The sequence below is a fragment of the Lactuca serriola genome, chromosome 9, assembly GCF_051521515.1.
Source record: "Lactuca serriola cultivar US96UC23 chromosome 9, Lser_US96UC23_V15, whole genome shotgun sequence".
In the NCBI taxonomy this organism is placed as follows: Eukaryota; Viridiplantae; Streptophyta; class Magnoliopsida; order Asterales; family Asteraceae; genus Lactuca; species Lactuca serriola.
This window is the reverse complement of record NC_136416.1, coordinates 90547466-90563481: the sequence shown is the minus strand read 5'-3', so window position 1 is coordinate 90563481 and position 16016 is coordinate 90547466.

The following is a 16016-nucleotide window of genomic DNA, read 5'->3' as shown; positions in this document are numbered from 1 at the left end:
TTTAGCTTCCTATTTTCTCATATCCACTCTTTTGTGATAGCTTTGCAGATGCATCTCTCATACCAACAGATGGTTCAGTAATGATGATACAATGATTACCAATATTGACAGGGAGAGAAATAAGAGATCAATGTTGATTGCTTTTTTAGTAAAAAAGATATACGTGCAAGAAAATATAAATGCAAAGAGTTTCTAAAATAAAATTACGTGGAGTCCGATCGAAAACAAGGATTAATGCGAGGTCGTTTGGATTCTTCTAATCTCACTGAAGTTATGTGATACCTTCGGATACTTTTATCGTCACTAGAAACTAATTTATTAAAAAAAATCTTCATACCCGTCACTTGGCGCGGGTAAACGGCTAGTGTGTGTGTGTGTATATATATATATATATATATATATATATATATATATAGGTGAGGTTCAATAGGGAACCATAATTAACCAATGAACCAATCGTGAGCGTCAAAAATCATAACGATCAATGGCCAAGGAAATAAATATACACTTTTACATTGGACGCACACACACCGGATAATACCAAAAAATCCACCATTTACAAAAATATCCACCACTTTTTTTCGTTTAAAATTTTTTTGAGGCCATATTTTTTATCGAAGAAAAAAACCGAATATACCATTGTTCACGATTTTTCGTCATTTTTTCATAGAGATTCATGATGATATATAAAAAAACGAATTTTTATTTTCCGAAAAAAACCCACTTCAGTGTATTTGATGAAAAAAGTTAAGGTCTATTTTTTTATAGAAAAAATTTAATAAATATATCAAAATTCATATTTTTTACACTTTTTAAATATAGATTCATATTCATGTTAAAAAAAACAATATTTCAGTTTATATTCACATTGTGAACCTGTTCAGATTCATATTGTAAACCTATTCAGATTCACATTGTGAACCTCTTCAGTTTCACAATGTGCATAATTATAAGTCGGATTCACAGTGTGAATCTGAACTGATCGGAGCTTTTTCATATTGTGAATGTTAAAATTTAAAATATTTATAGTTTAGATTCACAATGTGAATCTACACTGATCTAGATTTTATTTATTTATTTTTTATTTTTTTTATGTGAACCTTCTCAGATTCACAGTGTGCATAATAGTAATTCAGATTCACAATGTGAATCTGAACTGTTCAACATTTTTCATATTGTGAATGTTAAAAATTGAAATATTTACGGTTTAGATTCACAATGTGAATCTACACTGTTCGAGGTTTTTTTTAATCGGTGTTGATGTTTATTAATAAGGTACAAAAAATTAATATTTTTTGTATAATTAGTTGTTTTTTAAATAAACTTAAATATTGAAAAAACTAAGAAAATTAAGTGAGTTTTTTTTTTTTTTTTAAAGTTCGTTTTTTATATATCATCATTGATCTCTATGGAAAGATGATGAAAAATCGTGAACAATGGTATTTTTGTTTTTTTTTTCGATAAAAAACTTGGCCTAAAAATTTTTTTAAGAGTAAATTACATGAATGGTCCCTATGGTTTGGGGTGATTCGCGTGTTTGGTCTCTAACTTATTTTTTTAACTCGGAAGGTCCCTATGGTTTGTTTTTGTTACGCGTTTAGTCCCTACTTTTTATTTTTGTTACGCGTTTGGTCCCTGTCTTATCTAAAAAAACTATTATTTAAAAAGGAAAAAGATTATGGGGTAGGTGAGGTAAGGTGAGGGGGTGGGATTAGGGGTGTGTTTATTTAAATAAATTTAAAAAAATCAAGGGCATAATAGTCTTTTTAAGTAAGATAGAGACTAAGCACGTAACAAAAACAAACAGTAGGGACCTTCCGAGTTAAAAAAATAAGTTAGGGACCAAACACGCAAATTACCATAAACCATAGGGGCCATTCGTGTAATTTACTCAAATTTTAAATGAAAAAAAAGGAGTGACTTTTATTATAATCCGGGACATATATATCCATTATAAAATTTTATAATCCTTCCTTTTGTCGTTGATAACTTTAAATTTCGAAGCTTTGGATTGGTTTCTTGGTTAATAATGGTTCTCTATTAAAATTTTTCATATATATATATAATTTAATTATTGAAAAAGTTACATGCCTTGATCGATAAAATATATTTATATGTTTGTCATTATATCTTTGGTCGGTATAATTTTAATCCTGTTAATTTAATATGTTTCGCTTAATGATGACGTGTAAAGATCTTAAGTCGAGTGGGCCGACCGATCTAATTTGAGGTAGGCAGCAGCACAGGTAAATGAAAAGGGGGATGCATACAGCTTATTTTAGTTGGTTAATTTAAAATTATTTTATTTATTAAATAATTTAGGTTGAAGGTGGACACGTGTTTGTGTCTGGATAAAAGAAAGATGAAGATCCACGTCAGTTACAACACACGTGTTGATGTTTAGATGCCTCATGACATCAGATATTCTGAGAAACACCTCTGAAGACTCGTACCTGTTTAATTTTATTAGCTACAACTATCACCTCTCGTTATCGCTGTTTATCTATTTTTAATATCGGTTTTAGTCTGAAAAAACTGTGAAAATGTAAAATGATTTATGTGATATGTATTTTTTTTAAAGTTTGTGTAAATCTCGATTTTTTTTAGATTAATTGTCTTTTTAGCTTAGTTTCGATATGTATTTGTTCCTTTGGTAAACTGAAATGATTGTAATTAATAAATAAAGAGTTCTCTCTCTCCATATTCATCAAAAGTGATCTTCATCTTATTCATCTAAACTCAAGTCATCTATGTCACATTTACCTCTTCGGACCCCATGCACATTTGTATTTCAAACAACACCAAAATTGAAGTCTTTCATCTCCTCCACCGTCTTTCGTCACTTTCTCTATTTGAAACAATGAGGTTCCGATGAAAACCATACCATCTGAGCAGACCCAAAGGGTGGGAGAATTGGCGACGGGATCATCCTTGATATTTGATGCAACATTGTGGGTTTAGAAGAGGTTTTTTTATAGGTTTAGGTTGATTTTTCATTGATTTCATCATCACAATCTAATGGATTGGAGGTGGGTTGAGAATAGGTTTTCAAATCTCGATTTCTTGAAGATGGAGGTGTTTAACGGCAACGTTGATGGCATCAGTGAGGTTTGTCTTCTTCTTTCACAAAGATTTTCATACTAGACTATCCATTGGTGAAGGGGTGAGGTGAGAACGGATTTTTATATTTCTTGATGGTCTGATCTTTGAAGAACATCACCTAAGTTTCCAATATGCAAGAGAGGAGAGAGTCAATGTTGGAGTTTGTGTGTTTTTGTTTCTGGTAATCAATTTGAGAGAGTATGTGTCTTCTCATTTCTGGAAACTGATTTGGGTGTAGGTGTTCATCCCCCGAGTAAATTGATTTTTTTTGTCTACCTTCATCCCTCACTATTGTTCATCAAAGTGAACAAAATCATCATGGATCAAACATTGGTTAATCATTGGAGCTTCTCAAAGCATCAAACTTCAGCTTCAAAGACCTATTTGGGTGTGGCCTGTGTTGGATTGCATTCATGCATACACATAAACTTAAATATGAAATTGAGTTGGATCTTAAATGGAGTTTGGAAATCGAAGAACACAGGAAGCAAGAACATAAAATTGTTTTTCAAGACCAAATCCAAAAGATAGAAGAACATAAGAACCATGAACAAGAAATCATTGTTGAACCTGATGTATGTTCAAGAACACGTCTGAGATTTCACTAACTTGGTTTTCACTTTTATGATGTTCAACAGAAACACGATAGAGAGAGAGAGAGAGAGAGTGTGTGTGTGTGTGTGTGTGTGTATGTGTGTGCGCCATCTATTGTTTTCTAATTAATAAAATAAACATATAACTATTTGTAAAGTCCAAATAAAAGATCTTACCAGAGATCAATAGCAAACACAAAACACACAAAGCAATAATGGAAGCGAAAGGAGAATAAACCAAGCTTGCACACGTTTTATATTAATAAACGTCTGGTACAACTCGATGGAAAACCGTAAACACTAAAGGCATCAACAACCACGAAACGTCTGACCAACCCTCTATATATAGGGACCATGACCGAGAAGAGTTTACGGCCGTAAACTCATTACAACCATAAACTAACCAAAAACACACTACTAACACACTCCCTACTATTACATCGTAAAGCCTAGACCAAACCACTAACTTGAGCCCTTCAATCTCCCCCTTGGTTTGGTACTAGCTTGAACTTAACCCTTATTGACCACCATGACGTCTGCTTGCCCCATTCCACATGTGCTTGTTAAGAATCTCAGCAACCATAGTCGTATAAACCTTCGCAACATCTTCAAAAGAATCCTCTGCCACCAAAATCTGATAATTGCTTAAGTGATGAATATCCCATTGTCGAAATTGTAACAAATCTCTTCGATCGTAGAGTCGAATGCATCCATTCTTGAGCTTGATGACCGCAACGAAAGTAATTTCATCGAAAACCCAACACTCCATTGAACTTAGAGATCTATCTGGATAATTTTGAAGCACAGGAAACTGTTTGACCTGCTTGGTCGCGGGCCACATCACAACTTGCAAAGGCTTATCAGTTTTAGGATCAAGGATATCAGAATGCTCTTCTATAACAGACTCAACATTATTCATGGTTGAAAACCCTTTCTTGACTTGATCTTCAAGGAAGTGCTTAAACTGAGTTTCCTGAGGATTGTTTGTTAAATTGGAGAAAGGAGCTCGAGATAATTTAGTCAGATCGACTCTAGTCCATGAACTGAAGTCATGACTATGTCTATAAAGTTCAGAATTGCCACTTTTCCTTAAGACTATCCACATGTTGAGAGGAGCATGAAATCCCCACGAAGAAATCCCTGACCTATCACTGAAAGTGTCTCTGAATCGAACAACTTCAAGATCAGTCATTGTAATCGCAGGTTCATCCCAAGAAGCATTCTGATTAGAGTTTCTTTTGAACAGCAGTTGCCCTTTCTTAGCCGCTTCCTCTTGTGATTCACGGATGGTTACTGAAACATGGGGAGCTTGAGGAGGCTCATCTTCAACACGATTAACAGTTCCTGATGTTTGACAAGTTGGCCAAGAGACTGGAAAATCTTGAACATGAAGATTAATCTTATATTCATCAGCTGACGTCTGGTATTTATCACCAAAGTCTTCCTCAAGTTTTCTTTTCAGCTCAAAATAGCTTGAAGTCAATAGATTGAAGTGATCTTGGAGATCGGAAATCTGTTTTGACTTTAGCTCTTTATCCTTAGTAAGATCAGCTACTTGCACACCAAGGTTTGAATTATCAGACTGAAGCTCAGACACTTGAACACTAATGTAACACCGTAAATTTCCAAAACAATTTTTCGCATTTATAAAAACATAATTCATTTGTAAATCATAAAAGCATCATTATTTGACACTCAATGTATAACATATAACAGTATCCCAAGATCTCGCATCATAAAATCCTGTGTGTGTACTGATCAAACCGGCGCCTTCCCGCGATCCTCACTAGTACCTAAAACACATAACACAAAACACTGTAAGCACAAAGCTTAGTGAGTTCCCCAAAATACCACATATAACACATATTAGCCACTCAAGGCTATAACTTTGTGGGTCCGTGCACCCAAACTCTGTGAACCCTCAGGTTCTAACTCTGCAAGCATGCACAGCATAAATCACATACAAGAATGTGGTACAACAAACAATATATATAAAGCACTATATCACATAACTCTATTTACCTACTCAAGGTAAAGTATAGTGAGAAGACTCACCTCGCGTATCTCGGTAACTCGTAGATCCCTGAAATGACTAGTGCTCGATCTCCCGAGCTATAGTCCTCCTATAACACAATACATCTCTAATTAACACTTCCTAATTAAGGTTGACTAACTTTATCAAGTCAACACCGGTCAACTCTGGTCAATGGTCAATGGTCAACCCCGACTCGCCAAGTCTGGCGTGGACTCGCTGAGTCCCTACGAGGACCCCATTTCCTCTGAGTCCCTTCCGAATCATGGAGTCACTCACCCAACTCGGTTACTCAACCCCTGGTTCGAAATCTATGAACAACCCGCACCAACTCGTCGAGTCTGCCAATGGACTCGACGAGTACATTCCATGCACAACCCCAAACGACCTTCTGAGGTCAGATCTGATTCACTAACTCATAGATCCAGTCCTTCCAAGCTTATTTATCACGTAAAGTTCATGTCTTAGTGCTCATATCACACCTAATGACTCATAAATGGTGTTTTGACCTCAAACACAAAGATCCCAAACCAAAACCTCCATGGATTCATAAAAATCTTGGACATAGGGACACTCTGGACCTCCAAGGGTCCAGATCCAGAACATAACTCGCTTAAGGGACCAGATGGGCACTAGATCTAGCCACAAAAGGGCTCAACAAACCCTAAATCAACATGAACATCACCTCAATAGAAAAGGGTTCAAAAATGGTACCTCAAATGTGATGTTCTGGACCTCAAATCTTCGTGAAGTTGTTCCTCTTGCTTCCTCTTGGCTAAAACTTCCTTTCCCTTGCTAAACAAAACCTCCAATGGTTGATAATGGCTCATTGTCTCACTCCACACGCTCAAATGCACTAAGGTTTCGCTCTGGGGGCTGGTGAGCACAAATGACGGCCATAAGGCCCTTTAAATAGGCCCCAAACCCGAGAAATTAGGGTTTCATTAAACAGCGTTGACTCGCCAAGTCCACCATTGCGACTCGTCGAGTCCGGTCATTAATCCGGATGAGAAATCGCGTCTCTACTCGGCGAGTCTACGCACCAACTCGCCGAGTTCTTCCTCAAAACTCAAAATAAAAAAAATAAATATAATACCTGAAATTTCCGGATGTTACAATTCTCCCCCACTTGAATCCGACTTCGCCCTCGAAGTCTCAACCCTGAAATAGCTCCGGATGCTGCACCCGTATCTCACGCTCCGGTTCCCAAGTAAGCTCCGACCCTTTCCGATGCTGCCACTGGACCTGAACCAGAGGCACCTCCTTGTTCCTCAGAACCTTGATCTTCCGACCCACAATCGCAACTGGTCTCTCCGCGTAGTTCAGGCTTGCATCCACTTGAATGTCCTCTAACGGCACTACTGCCGACTCGTCGGCTATACACTTCATCAACTGAGACACATGGAAGGTATTATGAATCCGCTCTAATTCTGCATGTAGCTCCAAGCGATACGCTACCTTTCCCACCATCGCGATTACTCTGAACGGCCCGATATACCAGGGCCCTAGCTTGCCCCTCTTCCTGAATCGAATCACTCCTTTCCAAGGAGATACCTTCAGGAGAACATAGTCACCGACCTGGAACTCAAGCTCGGATCGTCGTCTATCCGCATAACTCTTCTGGCGGCTCTGAGCGGTCAACAATCTCTGTCTGACTCACTGTATCTGCTATGTCGTCTGCAGCACAATCTCTGTAGTTCCCATCACACGCTGCCCTACTTATCCCTAGCAAATGGGGGTCCGACACCTCCTCCCATACAACAGCTAAAAGGGCGGCATACCAATGCTCAAATGATGGCTGTTGTTGTAGGAAAACTCTGCTAAGGGCAAATATGTGTCCCAACTTCCGCCGAAATCTAGCACACATGCTCGAAGCATGTCCTCGAGCGTCTGAATCGTCCGCTCACTCTGTCCGTCAGTCTGCGGGTGGTATGCGGTACTAAAATGCAACCTCGTACCCAACTCCTCATGGAATTTCTTCCAAAATCTGGAAGTGAAACGCACATCTCGATCTGAAACAATCGAGATTGGCACCCCATATCGCGATACCACCTCTCTCACGTACAATTCTGCCAACCTCTCAGCAGAAGAGCTCTCACTGATGGCAAGGAAGTGAGCGCTCTTTGTCAACCTGTCCACAATCACCCAAATTGCATCGACATCCCTAGCAGTCCTCGGAAACTTGGTGATAAAATCCATGGTGATCTGTTCCCATTTCCATTTGGGAACCTCCAACAGCTGCAACTTACCATGCGGTCTCTGGTGCTCGGCCTTAACCCTACGGCAGGTTAAGCACCTCTCAACAAACCACGCAACATCCCTCTTAATACAGGGCCACCAATACTCTCTTCTCAAGTCTAAATACATCTTAGTGGCCCCAGGATGGATCGAGAATTTCGACCGATGAGCCTCTTCCATCAAAATGGTACGCGTCCCTCCCACAAACGACACCCATATACGCCCCTGAAATGTCATAAGCCCCCGACCATCAGTAACGAACTCCGATACCACCCCAACACCTCGCTCTCTCTTCTAGTTCTCCGACCTCACGACCTTAGCCTGTGCTCCACGAATGGTATCCAACACCGGAGCCATCACGGTCAATCACAAACATACATCTCGCAATGGGGCGCTCTTCGCCCTGCGACTCAGTGCATCGGCTACGAAATTAGCCTTGCCCGGATGGTACATGATCTCACAATCATAATCCTTGACCACATCCAACCACCTCCTCTGCCGCATATTTAGGTTAGGCTGATCCATCAAATACTTCAGGCTCTTATGGTCCGTGTATATCGTATACCGAACCCCGTACAGATAGTGACACCAAATTTTGAGGGTGAACACCACTGCCCCCAACTCTAGATCATGGGTTGGATACCTCGTCTCATGAGGCTTCAGCTGCCTCGATGCGTATGCTATCACATGCCCTCTCTGCATCAGCACCGCTCCCAACCCCAAGATCGTCGCATCACAGTATACCACAAAATCCTCCATTCCCTCCGGGAGGGCTAACATCGGGGCTTCACATAATCTCTGGCGAAGAGTCTCAAATGAGGCCTGCTGCTCGGGGCCCCAGCTGAACGCCACCTCCTTCCGGGTCAATCTGGTGAGAGGAACAGCAATCTTGGAGAAATCTCTGATGAACCTCCGATAATAACCGGCCAACCCTAGAAAACTCCTGATCTCAGAAGGAGATTTCGGCACCTCCCAACTCATCACTGCCTCAACCTTGGCCGGGTCGACCAATATCCCTTTCTGGTTAACGAGATGCCCAAGGAACTGGACCTCTCGCAACCAAAAATCACACTTGGAGAATTTGTCATAAAGCCTCTCCGATCTCAGAACTCTGAGGATCTCCCTCAAATGCTCCTCATGCTGCTCTCTAGATCTCGAATATACCAAGATGTCGTCGATGAATATGATCACTGACCGATCCAACATCGGCCTGCACACTCGATTCATGAGATCCATGAATACTGCCGGGGCATTGGTGAGCCCGAAAGGCATCACCACAAACTCGTAATGCCCATAACGCGTCCTGAACGCTGTCTTCTGGATGTCCTCATCTTGCACCCTTACCTGATGATATCCAGACCTCAAATCGATCTTGGAGAACCAAGATGCTCCCTATAACTGATCGAACAAATCGTCGATCCTTGGCAACGGGTAACGGTTCTTGACCGTCAGCTTGTTCAAATCCCGGTAATCAATGCACATCCGTATTGAACCATCCTTCTTCTTGACAAAAAGGATAGGCGCTCCCCACGGTGAGCTGCTCGGCCGAATAAATCCCTTTCCCAGCAGCTCCTGAAGCTGCGAGGATGACTATTGCATCTCTGGAGGTGCAAGGCGATAAGGCACCTTGGCGATAGGCGCGGCCCCGGGAACCAAATCGATACTGAACTCTACTTGCCTCACAGGAAGCACACCTGGCAACTCCTCTGGAAATACATCCGGGAACTCACGCACTATCAGAACCTCCTCAACTGACCTTGGTCTCTCTAAATCAACCCGTGTATCCATTACGTACGCCACAAATCCCTTACATCCCTGCTGTAGACACTGCCTCGCTCTAGCGGCCGAACAAAACGCTGACCCAGAGCGTGTACCCTCGCCGTACACCGTAAGAACTCCCCCGCTAGGGTCTCGTATAGTCACCAGCTGTCGCTCGCAGTCGATAACTGCTCTAAATCTGCTCAACCAATCCATGCCTACGATGACACAGACGTCCCCCATCGCAATCGGGACCAAATCAATAGGAAACTCTACATCGAAAATCTCGAGTACACATCCTCGAATCACCTCCGTGGCATATACTGCTCTCTCGTCGGTGATGGAAACTCTCAGAGGTCGACTCAACGCCTCTCGACTAATGTTGATGTGCCGACTGAAAGCCAACGATACAAAAGATCGACTTGCACCCGAGTCAAATAACACCAAAGCAGGTACAGAACTCACAAGAAAAGTACCTACGCATATCATAATATAAGCATAAAATCTTAAACATTAAATAATTACATGAAAGAATACATACCAGCCACGACATCGGGTGCTGCGTGGACCTCCTCCGCGGTCAACTGGAAGGCTCTCCCTCGTGCCTTCGGCGCCTCGGCCTTCACTGGCCGACTCTTGGTAGCTCTGATGGCGGCAGGGGCAGATCCCTGAGGTGCTCCCTGAGCTGATCCCCGCAACTGCGGACACTCTGACTTCCGGTGTCCGGTCTGATTGCAGTGGAAACACACTGCAAACCCCTTGGGGCAGTCCTTGGCCATATGCCCCTCCTTGCCACACTTGTAGCAAGATCCAGCTCTACAAACTCCATCATGACCCTTGCCACACTTCCCAGAAGTGCGGCCCTTCTGGCTCCCTGCTCTGGGATCAGCGGGTTTAGCCCGCTTGGCTGCCGGCTGAGACTGTGCCGGTCGCCAATCCCTCCCCTAAGACTCTGCCTCCTCCCTCGCCTGAGTCTCTAGCTCGATCTCCCTCTTCCGTGCATTTGCTTGAAGCTCGGCAAATGTCCGGTACGAGGAGTTCGCCACGTACTCCCGAGTATCCCTCCGCAAAATGCTCAAATAACGGCTCATACGTGCCTGCTCAGATGACACGTGCTCAGGGTAGAACATCGCCCTCTCATGAAACATCCTGGTGATAACCGTAATAGACTCTATACCCTGCTTGAGGGTCAAACACTCCTGTGCCAACTGATCCCGTTCCACCGGAGGAACGTACTCATCACGAAACATGGTGGTGAACCTCTCCCAGGTCACCGCAGCAAGCTCTGCTGGAGAATAGTGTGATGTCGTGAACTTCCACCAGTCCTTCGCCCGCAGGCGAAGCTGGTTCAGCGCAAATCGAACCCTCAAGTGCTCCAGGCACGAGCATGTGTAGAAACAACCCTCAATATCAGACACCCATCTCATCGCCGCAATCGGATCCTGCGTCCCATCAAACTCTGTTGCCTTCGTGTTGCTGAACTCTCGGAACAGCTACGCATCACCACCCTATGGCCTCGCAGCAGCAACAGTTGCGGTAACCGCTGCAACAGCAGCCTCAGAAAGAGCAGCATAACGCTCGTCAAAAGTCTCAATCAACGTGGTTTTAATAGACCCGAACATCTCTGCTATCTCTGCCCTGATGGCCGCAACCACCTCCTCATGGATGATCTGGCGGATCTCCTCATCACTACCCCCACTGCTCTCTGGCATAAGACGTGTCCTCACCATGATCTACTTCTGAAATACAACATACAATATATTAGAAATTCACTCGAGTATACTCGCACTCGATAACTCATCCCTCCTTGATCCCTGGCATCCCAAAGATTCTTACTTGGTCTGTACACCGACCCGGTGTTTTCAGTAGTACGGGCCCAATACTACTGTCCGCACCGTATCAGTATACACCCCAAGTCCTCCTCTTCGGATCCCAAATCTCAAGCACTCTACTATACATAATCCACTCTCTAACAGATCTCTCATAAGCTCCTCGCTGCTACCTATTCACTCTCAAGCATCTCATAGCAGCTCACCTCTCCCTAGGCTAAGGCATCACAAATCAGGGCACTCTAGTCCTAATAGGAATACCTAGCCCACTCTAGCAAGAGAATACATCATATCAATCTCATAAACATATAATATAAGGGTATTTTGGGAAATCACCGTTCGGGCGCTGACTGATCGTACACACGTTTCTGCTCTGTGTTTCTCTAAAAATCTTTTACTTCTTTTAGAAAATTTGGTTCTCTTTTGAATATTTTCCAAATCCTCAGTTTGAGTTTAAATACTCCCGAAGGTGTACCCGAATCCCTCAAACCAAGGCTCTAATACCAACTTGTAACACCGTAAATTTCCAAAACAATTTTTTGCATTTATAAAAACATAATTCATTTGTAAATCATAAAAACATCATTGTTTGAAACTCAATGTATAACATATAACAGTATCCCAAGATCTCGCGTCATAAAATCCCGTGTGTGTACTGATAAAGCCGGCGCCTTCCCGCGATCCTCACTAGTACCTGAAACACATAACACAAAACACTGTAAGCACAAAGCTTAGTGAGTTCCCCAAAATACCACATATAACACATATTAGCCACTCGAGGCTATAACTCTGTAGGTCCGTGCACCCAAACTCTGTGAACCCTTAGGTTCTAACTCTACAAGCATGCACAGCATAAATCACATAGAAGAATGCGGTACAACAAATAATATATATAAAGCACTGTATCACATAACTCTATTTACCTACTCAAGGTAAAGTATAGTGAGAAGACTCACCTCGCGTATCTCGCTAACTCGTAAATCCCTGAAATGACTAGTGCTCGATCTCCCAAGCTATAGTCCTCCTATAACACAATACATCTCTAATTAACACTTCCTAATTAAAGTTGACTAACTTTATCAAGTCAACACCGGTCAACTCTGGTCAATGGTCAATGGTCAACCCCGACTCACCGAGTCTGGCGTAGACTCGCCGAGTCCCTACGAGGACCCCATTTCCTCTGAGTCCCTTCCGAATCACGGAGTCACTCACCCAACTCGGTTACTCAACCCCTGGTTCGAAATCTATGAACAACCCACACCAACTCGTCGAGTCTGCCAATGGACTCGACGAGTGCATTCCATGCACAACCCCAAACGACCTTCTGAGGTCAGATCTGATTCACTAACTCATAGATCCAGTCCTTCCAAGCTTATTTATCACGTAAAGTTCATGTCTTAGTGCTCATATCACACCTAATGACTCATAAATGGTGTTTTGACCTCAAACCAAAGATCCCAAACCAAAACCTCCATGGATTCATAAAAAGCTTGGACAAACGGACACTCTGGACCTCCAAGGGTCCAGATCCAGAACCTAACTCGCTTAAGGGACCAAATGGGCACTAGATCTAGCCACAAAAGGGCTCAACAAACCCTAAATCAACATGAACATCACCTCAACAGAAAAGGGTTCGAAAATGGTACCTCAAATGTGATGTTCTGGACCTCAAATCTTCAGGAAGTTGTTCCTCTTGCTTCCTCTTGGCTAAAACTTCCTTTCCCTTGCTAAACAACACCTCTAATGGTTGATAATGGCTCATTCTCTCACTCCACACTCTCAAATGCACTAGGGTTTCGCTTTGGGGTCTGGTGAGCACAAATGACGGCCATAAGGCCCTTTAAATAGGCCCCAAACCCGAGAAATTAGGGTTTCATTAAATAGCACTGACTCGCCGAGTCCACCATTGCGACTCATCGAGTCCGGTCATTAATCCGGATGAGAAATCGCGTCTCTACTCGGCAAGTCTACGCACCAACTCGCCGAGTTCTTCCTCAAAACTCAAAATAAAAAGAATAAATATAATACCTGAAATTTCCGGATGTTACAACCAAGCTTTGAATTTTCAGCTTGAAGTTCTGACACTTGAATATCAAGCTCAATGTTTTTCTGACTCAGCATCGATATCTCCTTCTGTAGCCCTAAGATAGATAAGATGTCTCCTCCATAAACACCATCCCCTATAGGAATACCTTTACCGCGAGGAGATGGCATTAGGAGTTGCTCCTCAGCCATATGCATAGCCAATCTCACAGAAGCTTCATCACGATCAGATCGAGGAGGAGTAAACCCTGGCGGGATAGAGGAACCACCAACCTCAAAAGTAGTGTATGGACCCACAGAAAAGAGTTTGGTTGTGGTAAGACTGGGAGTTGTAGCAGTAGTAGGTGGTACTGGGAGGCCGCTAACGAGACTTGCAATTACATCCCTCTTCCTCAGATCCCTTCTTTGTCTTTTCAATGGGGATTGATCAGATTGTGTCGTTGCAAAATCACTCACAAATGGCTCTGAGGTAGGAGGAATAGAAACAGGATGGGAACATCCCATAACCGTCTCCATTGGAATGGAAACATTTGCCATTTCACCCGAAGTAGGGGTTGCAGTTTCAAAAACTTCATTTGACTCCCTTGTCTCAGTTGTTGGAAGGACAACATCATCGACATTGTTAAAGATAGTGCCAAGATTCTCATTTGACACCAAGTTAGCACTGCTAGCTAGAGAAGCTGTAATGTCATCATGATCAAAACCAGAGAGATCAAGGTCATCAAAGGAATCATCGTTGTTGCCATCAAAATTGTTTGCAAACTCCACGTGCATTCCTGAATCATCGTCTTGAGCAAGATTAGACATTTCGCCATGTTCCTCAGCCACATGTGCGTCAGGGAAAGGAGTATCTTCATTCTCCTTACTTTCATCCTTAGATACATCAATAACAATGTTGTTTGGAGTTGACTTCTCAAAGGATGCAGGCTCAGAGGAGGTCTGTTCAGATGAACCATAAGATTCTGTAGGCTCATCTAGCTCAGTGAACTTTCCAAACTTTTCGAGCGGATATTTTCCTTGAAAAATAAACTTTCCTTTTCGATTCTGTTTGATGAGTCCTACAGTGTGTGGACCCAAAGATTTCATATCCAGAACATCACCTTCCTTTCGCACATCCGGAAATTGAGTCTCGATGAACAGCTGAATGAATCTAGGATACAACAAGAAGGTATCCCGAGTTGAGGCTCGAATGTTGACAACAAACTCATCCAAAATGAATCTCGAGAAATTGAACTTTATTCCTGTAGCGAGAGAGACAATGGCACCAGTATTCCTTTGAGAAATCTCATCTGCTCCCGATCTCCTCCCTGAAATGCAGCTAACAAATACGTGTGCTAACAGTCTCCAATACGGATGTAAAAGTTTCTTTAAGGTTGGAGGTGAGGTGCCTTCATAACTCATTCTCCTCAGAATTCTTTGAGTGTCTTAAATTCCAATCTCCATGGGGTAATTAGGTTGATCATCTATCAACAACGTCTCTCTGATAGAGCTTTCATTAATCACAATTTCACGACCTTGAACTGTAGCTTTAACAGTAAAGTGACCGGCATCACTAATATCCATGCTTGCAGTCGCCAAAAATTCTCTGATTAAGTTCTGATAAACAACAAGATCTGCTGTAATAGCAGACGCGAAACAACACTCCTGAAGTCTGTGAATCATTGATCGGAGATCCGAATGAATAGCTGGAGGATTCGCAAGGACAATAGCGAGATTGTGCATATCCATAAATTTCAGGTTTGCCATTTTCCTACACTCAACCATACTAAGTAAGACAGGAAAACATGCCAAACGACTTTTGATCCAAAAAATTAATATTAATTATTTTTATTTAAAAATTTGGGTAAAAAATAAAAAGAATATTCATTTAAGTTAAATTCATGTTTGGCAGTCAACATATGTTCTCGGTCAACAGTAGTTCACAGCCCAAGAACAGTGTTTACGGCCGATGAACACAAAATTTGATCAAACCATGAAAAATGCATTTAACTAAGAGTGTACGGTCCCAAAATAACACAATGATCAATCCTAGTTTGCGGCCGCAAGCAATTTGCGGTCAAACAGGCGTTTACGGCTCAAGAACAGGGTTTGCGGCCCAAGCTTGCGGCCGTAAACTCCGTCACACTCCTTTTTCTCGATTTCTGCTCAAATGGCACGGTGAATCACACAATAAACTACATATTTCTGGTCTAGAACTCATTACCTTCGAGATTAACGGATTAGATTCACAAGATTTGACAAAAAACTTTTTGATGAGAGAGAGAGAGAGAGAGAGAGAGAGAATCAGAGGCTTGCGGCTGAAATCTTGAGAATGAAGGAGATTCCGGCGGTAAACTCCTTTTATACCCCTTTTTACCATTTACCTGATAACTACACAGTATTGAGCAGGGTCCAACACAGTCAAAATTTTTAAAACCAATT